This window comes from Moschus berezovskii, chromosome 7, assembly GCF_049115385.1.
Source record: "Moschus berezovskii isolate FMDL1 chromosome 7, NW_MosBer_1.0, whole genome shotgun sequence".
NCBI lineage: Eukaryota > Metazoa > Chordata > Mammalia > Artiodactyla > Moschidae > Moschus > Moschus berezovskii.
The window spans coordinates 108,887,835-108,901,573 of record NC_142466.1 but is presented as its reverse complement, the minus strand read 5'-3'; the positions used below and the strand labels follow the sequence as shown (position 1 = coordinate 108,901,573).

At 43.9% G+C, this 13,739-nt stretch overlaps 1 long non-coding RNA gene across 1 annotated transcript; it reads right to left on the bottom strand.

The window, feature by feature from the left end:
* Positions 1 to 7,486: 7,486 nt before the first annotated feature.
* LOC148777500 (uncharacterized) lies at positions 7,487 to 13,500 on the bottom strand. Its single transcript, XR_016037908.1, has 4 exons — positions 13,308 to 13,500; positions 10,221 to 10,250; positions 9,635 to 9,774; positions 7,487 to 7,603 (listed from the first exon to the last, which is right to left on the bottom strand). It is a non-coding gene; the product is annotated as an uncharacterized LOC148777500 (long non-coding RNA).
* Positions 13,501 to 13,739: the final 239 nt, after the last annotated feature.

The window sequence follows — 13,739 nt, the reverse complement described above, 5'->3', positions numbered from 1 at the left end:
GGCACACGAATTGCTTCTCTTCTCTGTGATAAACTGGGAACCTCTTTATCCCTAAATTCTCCAATGTGCTCTTCTAAATGTTTTCTTATGTAACTAACTCAAACTTATCTTCCTTTCAACCCTTCTTGAGATTTTTCCTGGCAAAGACCGACTATCAGGAAGGAAGAGTTTTCCCCTGGAGGAGTTTCCCAAAAGAAATTTGGGTCTGCCCCTGACACAAGGAAAAGCTTGCCTGAATTTATCCTGCAGCTGGACTGGAGGGAGTTGGAATTTGTTTTTCTTGGAAGCCAATCTCAAAATCCTTGTCCTTTAGAATATCATCAAGATGAGAAAATGAAAAGATGTTTCAATGTCAACTGGAACCTAGAAATGGAATTTTGTTTTACTATGCTTGAAAGAACAAACAGGGTTGGTATTTGAGCCTTTGTTATTCAGGTTCAATGTTTTCAGGGCATCAATTCTATATTCCAAGCAAAACAAGCTCCATTGCAGAGTTAGGCTGTTCTCAAAAGTTTGCAAAAGTCAGCCTCACCCCCAAAGGAGAGTAATAGCTTCTAAATTTAATCAAGTGAATATTTATTTGACCACCCACAAACTTCAGTGTGGAATTGAAGAAATTTATACAAATTTGGCATCGTCATTCAGATGTTCACAAAAAATAGATTGATAATCCAGTTGTTTTCTCAGTTCAGTTCAGTTCAGTCGCTCAGTCGTGTCCGACTCTTTGCGACCCCACAAATCACAGCACGCCAGGCCTCCCTGTCCATCACCAACTCCCAGAGTTCACTCAAACTCATGTCCATTGAGTCGGTGATGCCATCCAGCCATCTCATTCTCTGTCATCCCCTTCTCCTCCTGCCCCCAATCCCTCCCAGCATCAGGATCTTTTCCAGTGAGTCAACTCTTCGCATGAGGTGGCCAAAGGATTGGAGTATCAGCTTCAGCATCAGTCCTTCCAATGAACACCCAGGACTGATCTCCTTTAGGATGGTCTGGTTGGATCTCCTTGCAGTATAAGGGACTCTCAAGAGTCTTCTCCAACACCACAGTTCAAAAACATCAATTCTTTGGCGATCAGCTTTCTTCACAGTCCAACTCTCACATCCATACATGACCACGGGAAAAACCATAGCCTTGACTAGACGGACCTTGGTTGGCAAAGTAATGTCTCTGCTTTTTAATATGCTATCTAGGTTGGTCATAACTTTCCTTCCAAGGAGTAAGCGTCTTTTGATTTCCTGGCTGCAATCAGCATCTGCAGTGATTTTGGACCTGCCCCCAACTGCCTTGATGGCAACCGGCCAGAGACTCTACAACTCACCACAGCCACACGTGGTGCTTGTCTCTTTCTTCCTCTTTCCCTCCTTGTCCAGGTTCTCGTCCCCTCCCACCTCCCTGGAGATCTCACTCTATCCGTGATCCATTATCTTTGTCCATTGGCCCATCTCTCTTGCTTCTTCCACCTCATCTGCTTCATGGGGTTTTCCTGTCAGCCTTTTAACTGTGCTCAAGTCTCTCCAATCTTTTATTTATTTACTTATTTATTTTTGGCTGCAACAAGTCTTAGCTGTGGCACTTGGGCTTAGTAGTGGCGGCGCTGGGACTTAAGGAAATAAAACCTCCAGGGCTCCTTTGCCTTCCATTCTACATCTCATCTTCCCCTTCTCAGTCAGACTTCCAAATAGAATGGTCTCTGCTTCTTCAACTTCCTGCTCTCACGAGAGCCCCCTCTTTTGTGCATTGGATGAACTCAAAATCAAAACTTGCTTGAAAATTAAAAACCTACGCGCCCCTTCAAACAGAACACTTACTTTGTGTTTGCAGGGATGGTGGGAAACATGCACTACAAATGTGTGCCGAGTGCCACCTTGGTTCCGTGGGTTGTTCTAAATGCTTTCTCATTCCATACTCTCCATGTGCCTATCATCCCAGAGTGTCACACTTGAATCTCTGAAGTTTTTAAATGTTTATTTATTTTTATTCATTTATTTGGCTGTGCTGGCTATTAGTTGCAGCATGTGGGATCTAGTTCCACGACTGGGGATTGAACCCCAGGCCCCTGCATTGGGAGCTCAGAGTCTTAGCTGCTGGATCACCAGGGAAGTCCTGAAATCTCTGTATTTTGTATTAGGAAGTGAGTTTTTAAAGATAAAATAGAAATATTTTCTATGTTTTCTTCCATTCTGAGAGTCTGACATGTGCCCTTTCCACCCCTCTGGTTGAGAATTACTGATATAGAGAGGCAACATTTAGGGAAATAATCATTCCTTCTTTCTTCTTAGTCGACTACGGATGCAAGTTTTCTGCACCAGTGGCGATGGCATCTCCAGGAAGAATAGACGATCAGAATGCAAGCACAGCCTTACAATTAGGGCTTCAGAATGCCAGGTGACCTTTTGTTTCACAGTGGAAATGCCATTGTCATGTTTCTCTTTTGATTTGTGACTAAGAATGAATGTCATCACCCCCATCTCTTACTCAGAAGAGATTACCAGTCACTGTATAAATAACACAGCTACACGCAATTCAGTTTCCCAAGACTGCAGACCTTTAAAGGGAGGTGATCCTTTAAGGAAAAACAGAAAATCTGGAGACATGATGTTCATGGTGAGACCAGGGGACATATGAAGATACCTCCTGGCTCCAAACCCAGGAAATTATTGGCCATTCATTTATCACACACTAGAGTAAATACTATGTGAGGTCCTGTGATCACAAGGTCAAATAAGACAAGACTCCTTGCCCTGGTTAGAGGGAGAGAAATAACTAAACATTGTAAAAGAGGGTTTATAGAACACTGGAGGAGCACAACGGAAGGAGAAGGAGCCAGAGTGAAGTCTGGGCAGGGTCTTGGATGATGTCATAATCAAAAGAGTCTAGGTGATGCTATGATAACAGATAAACCCTAAACATTCACAGCTTCCAACAATAAATAAAATTCATTTCTATGGACCAGGCATGGTTGCTGTACCATCTAAAACACATGGCCTCCAAAGTCTCCTTAGCACAGAAAAAGCAATGATCCTCAAAGACCACAGTTCTTACTTGCCCCACTGCTTGTCTAAGAAGTGATACATGGGACATATGATATCATATTATACAATATTATGGAAGGAGATATTTATATCATAGTGTGCATGGATCATACTTATACTGAAACAGTATTTTTTGTTGATATGAAATTCAAATTTAACTGGGTATCCTATATTTTCATTTGCTAAATCTGTGGAAAATTCTTACAGGAATGGGAATACCAGACCACCTCACCTGCCTCCTGAGAAAACCTGTATGCAGTCTAGGAGGCAACAGTTAGAACCGAACATGGAACAATGGATTGGTTCCAAATTGGGAAAGGAGTACGTCAAGGCTGTATATTGTCACCCTGCTAATTTAAATTATATGTAGAGTACATCATGCAAAATGCTGGGCTGGATGAAGCATAAGCTGGAATCAAGATTGCTGGGAGAAATATCAATAACCTCGACTATGCAGATGACACCACCCTTATGGCAGAAAGCAAAGAGGAACTAAAGAACTTCTTGATGAAAGTAAAAGAGGAGAGTGAAAAAGCTGGCCCAAAATTCGACATTCAAAAAGCTAAGATCATGGCATCCAGTCCCATCACTTCATGGCAAATAGAGAGGAAAAAATGGAAACAGTGAAAGACTTTATTTTCCTGGGCTCCAAAATCACTGCAGATGGTGACTGCAGCCATGAAATTAAAAGATGCTTGCTCCTTGGAAGAAAAGCTATGACCAACCTAAATAACATATTAAAAAACAGAGACATTACTTTTCTGACAAAGTTCCATCAAGTCAAAGCTATGGTTTTTCCAGTAGCCATGGGCTTCCCTTGTGGCTCAGCTGGTAAAGAATACGCCTGCAACGAGGGAGACCTGGGTTCGATCCCTGGGTTGGGAAGATCCCCTAGAGAAGGGAAAGGCTACCCACTCCAGTATTCTGGCCTAGAGAAAGAGTTGGACACAATTGAGCAACTTTCACTTATATGGATGTGAGAGCTGGACCATAAAGAAAGCTGAGCACCAAAGCATTGATGCTTTTGAACTGTGGTGTTTCAGAAGACTCTTGAGAGTCCCTTGGACTAGAAGGAGATCCAATTAGTCAATCCTAAAGGAAATCAGTCCTGAATATTCACTGGAAGGACTGATGCTGAAGCTGAAGCTCCAATATTTTGGCCACCTGATACAAAGAAATGACTCATTATGAAAAACCCTGATGCTGGGAAAGATTGAAGGCAGGAGGAGAAGGGGACAACAGAGGATGAAATGGTTGGCTGGCATCACAGACTCAATGAAGTGAGTTTGAGCAAGCTCCAGGAGATGGTGAAGGACAGGGAAGCCTGGCATGCCTCAGTCCACGGGGTCACAAAGAGTCGGACACAGCTGAGCGACTGAACAACAATCCTATACTTTCAGTTGCTAAATCTGGCAGTGAAGGAAAGGTTCGAGGCATTTTGTGATCGGTTGCCACCCTCAGGATGGATGGACCCTGAGCACCAGTCTGACATTTTGAGTGGCATGGTCACCACAGGCCCCAACAGCTCTTGCAGGCACAGAGGTTCTACTGGGGCAAGCAGAGCGGAATCTGGACAGCTGCCAGGAGACCACAGCTGTTGGAGGAAACGCAGAGCTGCTGGTGTGGGTGAGAGGGCTGTCTCTGTGCTGACGATCCCTCAGGAGTTCTTCCCGGGGCCAAGCCATCCACACACCTGGCCTGGAAGCTCACATGGGCTTCCACAGTCAAAGCTGGTCCCACATGGTCTGATGCAGAAGGGGAGGGGAGACACTGGAGGTACTGTATCTGTCCAAACGCCCTAGCAGCCAGGCAACCCTGCTCCCTCCATACACACTACCATCAAAGCCACAGGGTCAGCGCTTTCCCTAGTGGTCCAGTGGTAAAGGCTCTGTACTGCCAATGCAGGGGCATGGGTTCAGTCCTTGGCTGGGGAACTAAGAGACAGACTGCCAAAGATTAAAAAAAAGCAGCAGGTTCATCTCCCAAGCTCCTGCATCCAGGCCTCAGAACAAGGCAGCGTTCACAACAGAGGCTGGCAGTCCCCACTACCCCTATATTTGCAGAGCCTGGGGCAAGAGTAAACATGCCCCATATTGAATAATATGTCTCCCTACAAAGTTGAAAAATATGGCAAATGCTCTGACTTTTATACAGCTGAAAGTTGGCAACTGTCAAGATGATGGAATTTAATTATTAGTGCGCGTGTCTGGGTGTTCTGTTGAGTAGCCAGTGATGTTTGGATGAGTCACTGAATAAAGACATACACAATTTATAATATATATATGTACCCCCATGTTTTTCTATTCATTTTAGCAAAATTATATTGACATACTAAAGATTTTCTCATAATTTGTACAGTCTTGACAGTAAACATCCAAAGCAGAGGCTGACAAACTTTTTCTATGGAGGATCACATAGTAAAAACTTTAGGTTTTGTGGGCCATATGGTTTCTTTGAAAATTACTCAACTCTGCCACTAGAATGGGCTTCACTGGTGGCTTAGATAGTAAAGAATCTGCCTGCAATGTGGGAGACCTGGGTTTGATCCCTGGGTTGGGAAGATTCCCTGGAGGAGGGCGTGGCAACCCACTCCAGTATTGTTGCCTGGGGAATCCCCATGGACAGAGGAGCCTGGCGGGCTACTGTCCATGGGGTCGCAAAGAGTTGGACACAACTGAGCGACTAAGCACAGCGCAGCCACTAGAATGTTGTGTCCGACTCAGATCACACGGACTAATCCGTCCATGGAATTCTTCAGGCCTGAATACTGGAGGGGGTAGTCTTTCCCTTCTCCAGGGGATCTTCCCAACCCAGGGATCGAACCCAGGTGTCCCATGTTGCAGGAGGATTCTTTACCAGCTGAGCCACAAGGGAAACCCAGAATAAGAAAGCAGCCATAGACAACTTGTAGGTGATGAGTGTGACGTAGCTGTGTTCCAATAAGACTTTACTTACAAGACAAAACCAGGTGGTGGGTCTGATTTAATCCTGCAGCATTAAAAATAAAATGTTACTATGTTCACAGGGTACAAAATTTGAATATATTTTATCAAAAACAGTAAATCAAAAATTTAAATTATTTTAATATAATTTAAGAAATTGTCTTCTAAAACAAACTCTTTCATTAAAATCAATAGTAAAATACAAATGATGATGGGATAATATCAACACTTGATGTCAAAATTATTTAAATAAAGCTGATGATTTTTTAAATTTTTATTTAAAAAATTTTTATTTTTAATTGGAGGATAATGATTTTAGAATGTTCTGTTGGTTTCTGCCATACAACATCATGAACAACATCCCTTCCCTTTGACTTTTAATTTTGTAAAGATTTGATTAAGCCTCTGAAATCTAAAAAATAAATCTATAAAAATAAAACTATTCACAGTTCCAGCCTTTAATACTCAGTTGCCAACAGTAAAGAACTGGGATCAGCTTCATATACATTAGATGTAGATCAATATGCTCACAAAATTAAAAGTCACATGAACTCTTAATGTTGCAAAATGTTCCTCAACAGTCAGGGGCAATGCTTACAAAACTGCAAACTGGTGAGCCATGGATTAGCTAAAACTTGAAGAAAAACAGTGTTCCCTCAGCACTGCTGGAAAATGGTATTTCATCATGAAAAAATCTGCTACTTCCGAACTATCACAGAGAAGGGATTTAATAAATTAATCTGTCTTCTGTCTCTTTTATGTTCTTTCAGTTCTCAAACCTCCCTACCCTTGGAAGCATCTACCTCTGATGTCAGCAGTGACACAGTGAGAAACTCCTGGGTATTTGGAAGCTGCTATGTTGTGTTTCAATAGCATGAGGCAAGAGAAGTGGAGAAACATTTCCTGACTCTGGGTGGGGTTGATCATGGGAGTGGATGTTGAGAGTTAGGAAATGGCAACCCACTCCAGTATTCTTGCCTGGAGAATCCCATGGACAGAGGAGCCTGGAGGGCTATATGGTCCATGGGGTTGCAAGAGCCGGACACGACTTAGCGACTAAACCACGACCACGAGAAGGCTGAGCGACTCCTGACTGAAGGACTTTGTTTTTCGGCCACACTGGGTCTCCTTGCTTTTCTCAGGCTCTCCAGTTTGTAGGGGGCAGGGCTGCTCTTCGCTGTGGAGCGCAGGCTTCCCACTGTGGTGGATTCTCTTACGGAGCTCAAGCTCTAGGAGCACAGGCTCAGCAGTGGTGGCCCCGGTTCTTAGTCGCTCTGGGGCTTGTGGAACCTTCCAGCACCAGGGAAGATTCCAAACCCTGTCCTCTGCATTGGTAGGCAGATTCTTATCTACTGCTCCACCCAGGAAGTCCGAGTGATTTTTGATAAATTAATTTTCAGGTTTTTGCCAAGTCTTTTTTTTTTTTCCTTTTCTTCTTTGTAACTTCTCTGTATTAAAATGTTTTACCTTTCCCAGGCAGATGCCCAAGGTGGCAGAGGGTTGGTCCTAGGCTGATGGCTCTGTCCGTCTCCCTGGGCAACCGGACGCCCTTCATGATCAAGCAGGTACCGCTGGGCAGGGAGGTGGTGGACGTGTGCTGTGAAGGCACCAACATTTCTGGCAGTTCTGCAGAAACAAGGTAAAATCCCTGATCTTCCTCTGCAAGCGGATGAGCACCAACCCATCCGCAGCCGCTGCCACTTTTGAGCCGCATCTGTTGGCGGGTGCCTGGCAGGCCTTCCCCAAAACGAAGTGATGCCAGGCCTCCCTGAGCCCTCAAGGTTTTTGATGTGACCTCGCTGCCCTCTGACCAGGAAAAGTACAGAATGGTTCCTGTTGCCCTCAAGGCCGTTTGTGTGAAGCTTGTGTGAAAGTTTGCTTCCCCCCGGGTGTCTGGCTCACAGGTTGGCAGTGGCAGCCCCACTGGAGGAGAAGTAGGAGTAGGTCAAGAGCAGTTACAGGAAGGAAGGACAGCTCACAAGGCTCCGGAAACAGGCTGAAAAGAAGGAGGAGAAGAAAGCTGACAAATAGGCAGATGTCCTGAAGACTTTCAGGGCCTGATCTGAGCCTAATGAAGACTGTGTGTTTCTCAAAGGTTAAAAAAAAAGTTCTTTAATTCACTCATATGACTTTCATAATCAGATGATGAACCAGAAAGGATTATTATGTGCATTAATAAATTTAATTTTTGAGAAAATGTTTGTATTGGCAGGACCCTCTGAAAAGTGGGGTTCAGAGTCGGGGGGCTCTTCTTGCTATAATTAAAGAGCATCCTGGCTTGGAGACACTTCCTGGGGAAAGTCTTTGAGAGCCTGGAGGCTTAGGGCTGGGCATGAGCAGGAGTTTCCTTTCAATTTCTTTTTTCTTTATTAATGTGGACCACTTTCAAAGTCTTTATTAAATTTGTCACAATATTGCTTCTGTTGTTTATGTTCTGGTTTTTTGGCCCTGAGGCATGTGGGATCCTGGCTCCTCAACCAGGGCTCTAACTTGCGCCCCATGCACTGGAAAGTGAATTCTCAACGACTGAACCACCAGGAAGGATCCTCCTTTCAATTTCTGACTTTCTTCTCTGAGTATCTCCAACCCTTAGCAAATTTCTTTGCAATTTTTTTTTTCCCCAGAGAAAAACCTTTTCTGTCTGTCTTGTGTTTTCCTTTGGGTCCTTTTTTCATCTTTTGAAAATCTACTCATCTTTTAGGGTCTAGTTTGAAGGCTTCCTCCTTAATGATTTCTTTCTTGTTCTGGGCAGCTGAAAGGCCCCCTAATGTGAGGCGCCCCCCCCCCGCCCCCCCGCCATAGGATTTTGTTTAAGGCAGAGAAATGCTTCTTAAAAACTCGACTGATCTAGAAGCCACAGTCTTTCCTGCATCTTGGCAGGGGCTACAAATGCGGCGGGTGGTTGAAGGAAGCCATGGAGTCTCCTTGCCTGGAACTCCCCCTTAGGCCACCCTAGACAGGTCCTGGGGGCTAACCTGAGGTAACTTCAGGCTCCTTAGTCCCAGGAAAGTTGGAAAGTTGGTTTCTAGAAAGCCATTTCTAGGGTAGTCTGGAGTCATTGTGTTCTAAAAGATCAGAGGTAAGTTGAATGGACTGCAACCAACAATGTAATGGGCATGCATTTGAGGTTGTGCACTTGAGTTATACAAAATGTGAGTCTACTACAAGGGTTTATTATTAGGACCTGTGGGGAAAAGATCCACTTGATTCTACACTGGTCAAACTATTCCCCAAGTACTGGGTTCAGTCTGGGGCATAAATAACTCTTTAGGTAGATATAGTTTACAACAACAACAATAATAAAACACAAAGTAGTTACCCAGAATGGTGAGACTCAAAGCTACATCCTAGAATGCCATAAGGAGAGGGAGTCCAGCTCAGATAAGATTTGATTTGTGAAAAGGCAGATCTAGTAAGCTGAGAAGGGAGGGGTTCTGAAAAGCCAGTGTGCTCACAAGTTACAGTCACACCTACTGTTCTTTCTGCCTGACACCATTCACCCTGATGATAAAAATGGTCTCCTGGATCATGAATCCCTCCTTCCTGGCTCAGTCCCTGGGCTTCGGGTGAGACTGACCCCACACTCAGACTGAGCTCTGGTAGCTCTCGGCTATTGATTGATCCTATTATCCAGGACCATGGCATGGCTATGGGTACCTCTGTCCCGAGGGAGAAAAAGTTTCGAGGCTTTTGTGTCACTTCTGGGGAAGAGAAGCTTTCTCTGTCCATTGGATTTGAAGCTGAGATGCTGTGAGAACTCATCTGCAGCAGCTACCATGTAGTAATGCAGTGAAAACCTGAAGAACAGAGCAAGCAGAGCTAAGAGAGAGAAACGATTCCAGGGGCACTGTTGGCATTTGGTCAAGTCACACCTCAAGTCAGATCTGTCAGTGCACCTCTCAGATTATGGGATTCAACAACTTCCAGTTTTGCTTTCAACATTTTGGATCATATGAAGTCATGTGAACCAAAAGTCTCCCAAGCAGAATGCAGCAGGGAAGTGAAGCAGAGGGACTCAGGAAAGAGGAACTCTGACAGCAGCTGGTGAGTTGGTGACATAGAGAGCTAGTCTGTTTGGGAAGGTGCAGGTGACTTGATTTAGATGTTTGACAACCTGTGTTTTATATGAGCATCTAAGGTCTATGGCCTGTCGGCCCATCACTATGCAATATTGGCAAATTATTGATATACATAAGAAGTAACTGCCATGATGACAAAGAATCATTTGATTAAAAAAAATTACCTGTGAGTGCTTAGGGTTTATTCCACAAACCTGCCAGAGAAAATCAAAGCATAAGAAATCTTTTGAACTGGCTAATACATGCTTCCTTTTCCATTACCCACTTTGGCACAGACTCAAAGTTTCTCACTCATATCCATTTGAAAACGACTGTGGGAGCAAGTCAGTACAATGTGGGGTGACATCACAGTCCAGGAGATTCACTGTGGGAGACAGTCACCTGGGGATAGATCACCCAGGAGCCATGGAGCCCTTGAGTGAACAGGAAATGAGACATGTAGGGAGGTGACTAATCTGAGGACTGTCTACGTTGGCTTCCTCCAAGGATGAGTAGCTGAGCTGAATATTAACACCCACTGGCAACTGAGGACAGGCAGTGACTGACTCCAATCCTCCTTCTTCCAACGTGTAGAATACTCGCTAGGTACCAAGAGCTGTTCCGGATATAAGGATAGCTGGTTAATATGGCATTCACAGCCTTGAGTCTAATGGGAAGGACAGACAATTAAATGAGGAAAAGTCACTTATAGGGAAACTTTGGAAGTAGAAATGTATACTTAATATTTGTAGATTTCACTGTATGTAAATTATGTGTGTATGCAGTCACTCAGTCGTGTCTGACTCTTTGCGACCCCATGGACTATTGCTCACCAGGCTCCTCTGTCCATGGAATTTTCCAGGCAAAAATACTAGCATGGGCTGCCATTTCCTACTCTAGGGAATCTTCCTGACCCAAGGATCGAACTTGTGATTCCTGCCTCTCCTGCATTGGCAAATGGATTCTTTACCACTGTGCCACCTGGGAATCCCATATAAAGTATACCTGAGTTTAAAAAACAACAACAAAAAAGGAAAAAACAAAACAGAATCACCTAAAAGTGGAACTGGAAATCCAGACAGGGTATTATCAGAGCACCAAAATAGAGGTTATTTGTGTAAGACATAAAGCTGATTGTGATCAGATTAATAAACACATGAAAGAGCCAATGCACCTACAACCCACGAAAGCGGAAAAAGAGGCTCTTCAAAAAACTGAACTTTCTACTTGGAACACCAGAATAACCTCAAGTTCAGAGATATCAGGGACAGGGATATGATGGTGCTGCTGCTGCTGCTAAGTCACTTCAGTCGTGTCCGACTCTGCGACCCCATAGATGGTGAGCTGGTAATTAATTCATGAGCTGCAAACATCTGCACCCATTCTCTGCCTTAGAAGTGGTGGATCCTGGATTTTTCCCCCAAGTGAAAATTTTAAGTAAAGCTTATTGTTTACCAAATAAGATGAGAGTTATGATACCTGAGGCTCCCAGAGAAGGCACTGGAGCCAGAGAAGCTAGCCAGTGTACACTTTTTCCCTTCCACTCTCAAAACCATTAAAACTAGGACCACTGAAACCAAATCTCTATTTATTCCTAAGAAAGCAGGGATTCTCACCTGGCCTTGGGAAATATATCCGAACTTCTTATTCTAAACAGATGAAACTCTCATGTGAAAACTAACAGGCATTCAAAAAGCATGAAACAAATGAGGAAAACCAACAGAAGTATCATCCAATGCTACAAATAAACAAACGACCTGCTGATGAAAGTGTTAATCAAGGAAGAAAAGAACTTTAAGATACCATAGTTGGGGGACTTCCCTGGCAGTCCAGTGGTTAAAACTCAGGTTTCACTGCAGGGGGCACAGATTTGATCCCTGGTCAGGGAACCCAGATCCTGCATGTCATGAGGGCATGGCCAAAAAACGAAAGTTAAAATATGATAGTTGGTGTACTTGAGAAAGTCAAGAAGTTCCATTTACAGAAATAAAGGCATTCCATACAAAGAAAGAGTTCTTGGAAATTCATGCTTGGGAAAAACATGAATGTGGAAATAAAAAAGTATTTCAGCAGATGGACTGAAGAGCAGAACAGGGATGAATGAAGACCAAATTGTGAACAGAAAGACTGTGTTAGAGCCGTCTTCCATATTCAGTGAATAAATGCAAAGAAGATGATGAGAATAAAATAAATCCTAAGCCATGGAAGCTATAGGCAAACTTTTAGAAGCTGTCTACCATACACTCCAGAAGAGATAAATAGAATCATGAGAACAAAAGAATCAATGAATCAAAAGGAAAAAATGTCTCTGCTGAAGAAAGGCTCAAATCTACAGATTGAAAGGGTTCAATGAGTGCTGGGCAAGAATGGTGAAAAACTACATCCTCATGAAATTTCTGAATTCCAAGGATAGACAGAAAACCCCCAAAGCTTGGGTTGAGGAGCATGAGACACATTACCTGGAAGGACTCAAATCAGTCTGTGGTTCTCATCAGCAACTCTAATACAGAAGACAAAATTCTAAGGAAAGAGTATTTTGAACCCAGCTTCTAGATGCTGTTACCCTATCATTTAATTATTGTGAATTCACAATTCTCAACTCAGTTAATCTTTAAGTAAATAAATGATGGGAACAAAAATCTAGATATATTTGGACATGCAAACATTCTGAAAGTTTACCATCCAGGAACCACTTTCTGAAAGAGATACTCACAGATGTACTAGAAGCTGAAGAAGAGGAAGAGGAGGAGCAGGAGGGTGAAATAGGAAGCCACAGGGCACAAAACTCAGCAGTTAGCAAAGAAACCAGTAAAACCTGTGGCTAAGCCCATTGCAAAATAATTGAGTACAGTATTTCTATTTTAAAGACTGTACTGTTTGCTAAGGTCAGTGATGGGCCTTCACTGTCGCCTGGTACTTATTAAGCAAGGTATAGCTCCATCAGCCTTCAGAGCTGTTGTGAGCTTCCTCAGCAGTCGTGTCAGTCATGGTTAGGTGTGGCCCACTTCTCAGGGCTGTGGGTGCCTGCAAGGGTCCTCAGGCCGATTCTTGGTCCGGAAATGGGCTGTCAGCAGGCTTCCTTTTGGGGTTTGTGGAACAAACACACCAACAGCTGAGGCTTCCTCTTGTGAGGCAGGTGGCTTTGTGTGTGTGAGAGAGAGAGAGACTGGGTGGCAGGGCCCTCGTCTTGCTTGGTGTTACCCCTGCTACCAAGGGGAGGGGGAAGGGGCAAGGATGGGCCAATACTATGCCAGCGGCTCTCTGGACTTTACCTGGAATGTCTGAAGTTTGCTTCCAAAGCCACATCTTCCAGGGCCTTCCCTGGAGATCCAGTGGTTAAGGCTGCCTTCCAACGCAGAAGGTGCAGGTTGGATGCCTGGTTGAGGAACTAAGATCTCACATGCCTCAAGGCCAAAAACCAAAGCATAAAACGGAAGCGATATTGTAACAAACTCAATAAAGACTTTAAAAATGGTCCACATTAAAAAAAAAAATTCCAAATCTTCTATCAGAGTACGCTTGTCAGTGCAAAGTGGGCAGGGGGCCACTGTTCTGCTGAGTCATCCCTTCCCGCCCATGTCTGCTTTGCTTTTCTGAGAACCCTGGTGTCCGGATGGCTTCTAGCACAGTCAGATGTAACAGCCAATAGTCTATTTGTTGCCCAAGCTCCACAAACTAACTGCAGTAGGATGTTTGGTTTGTGT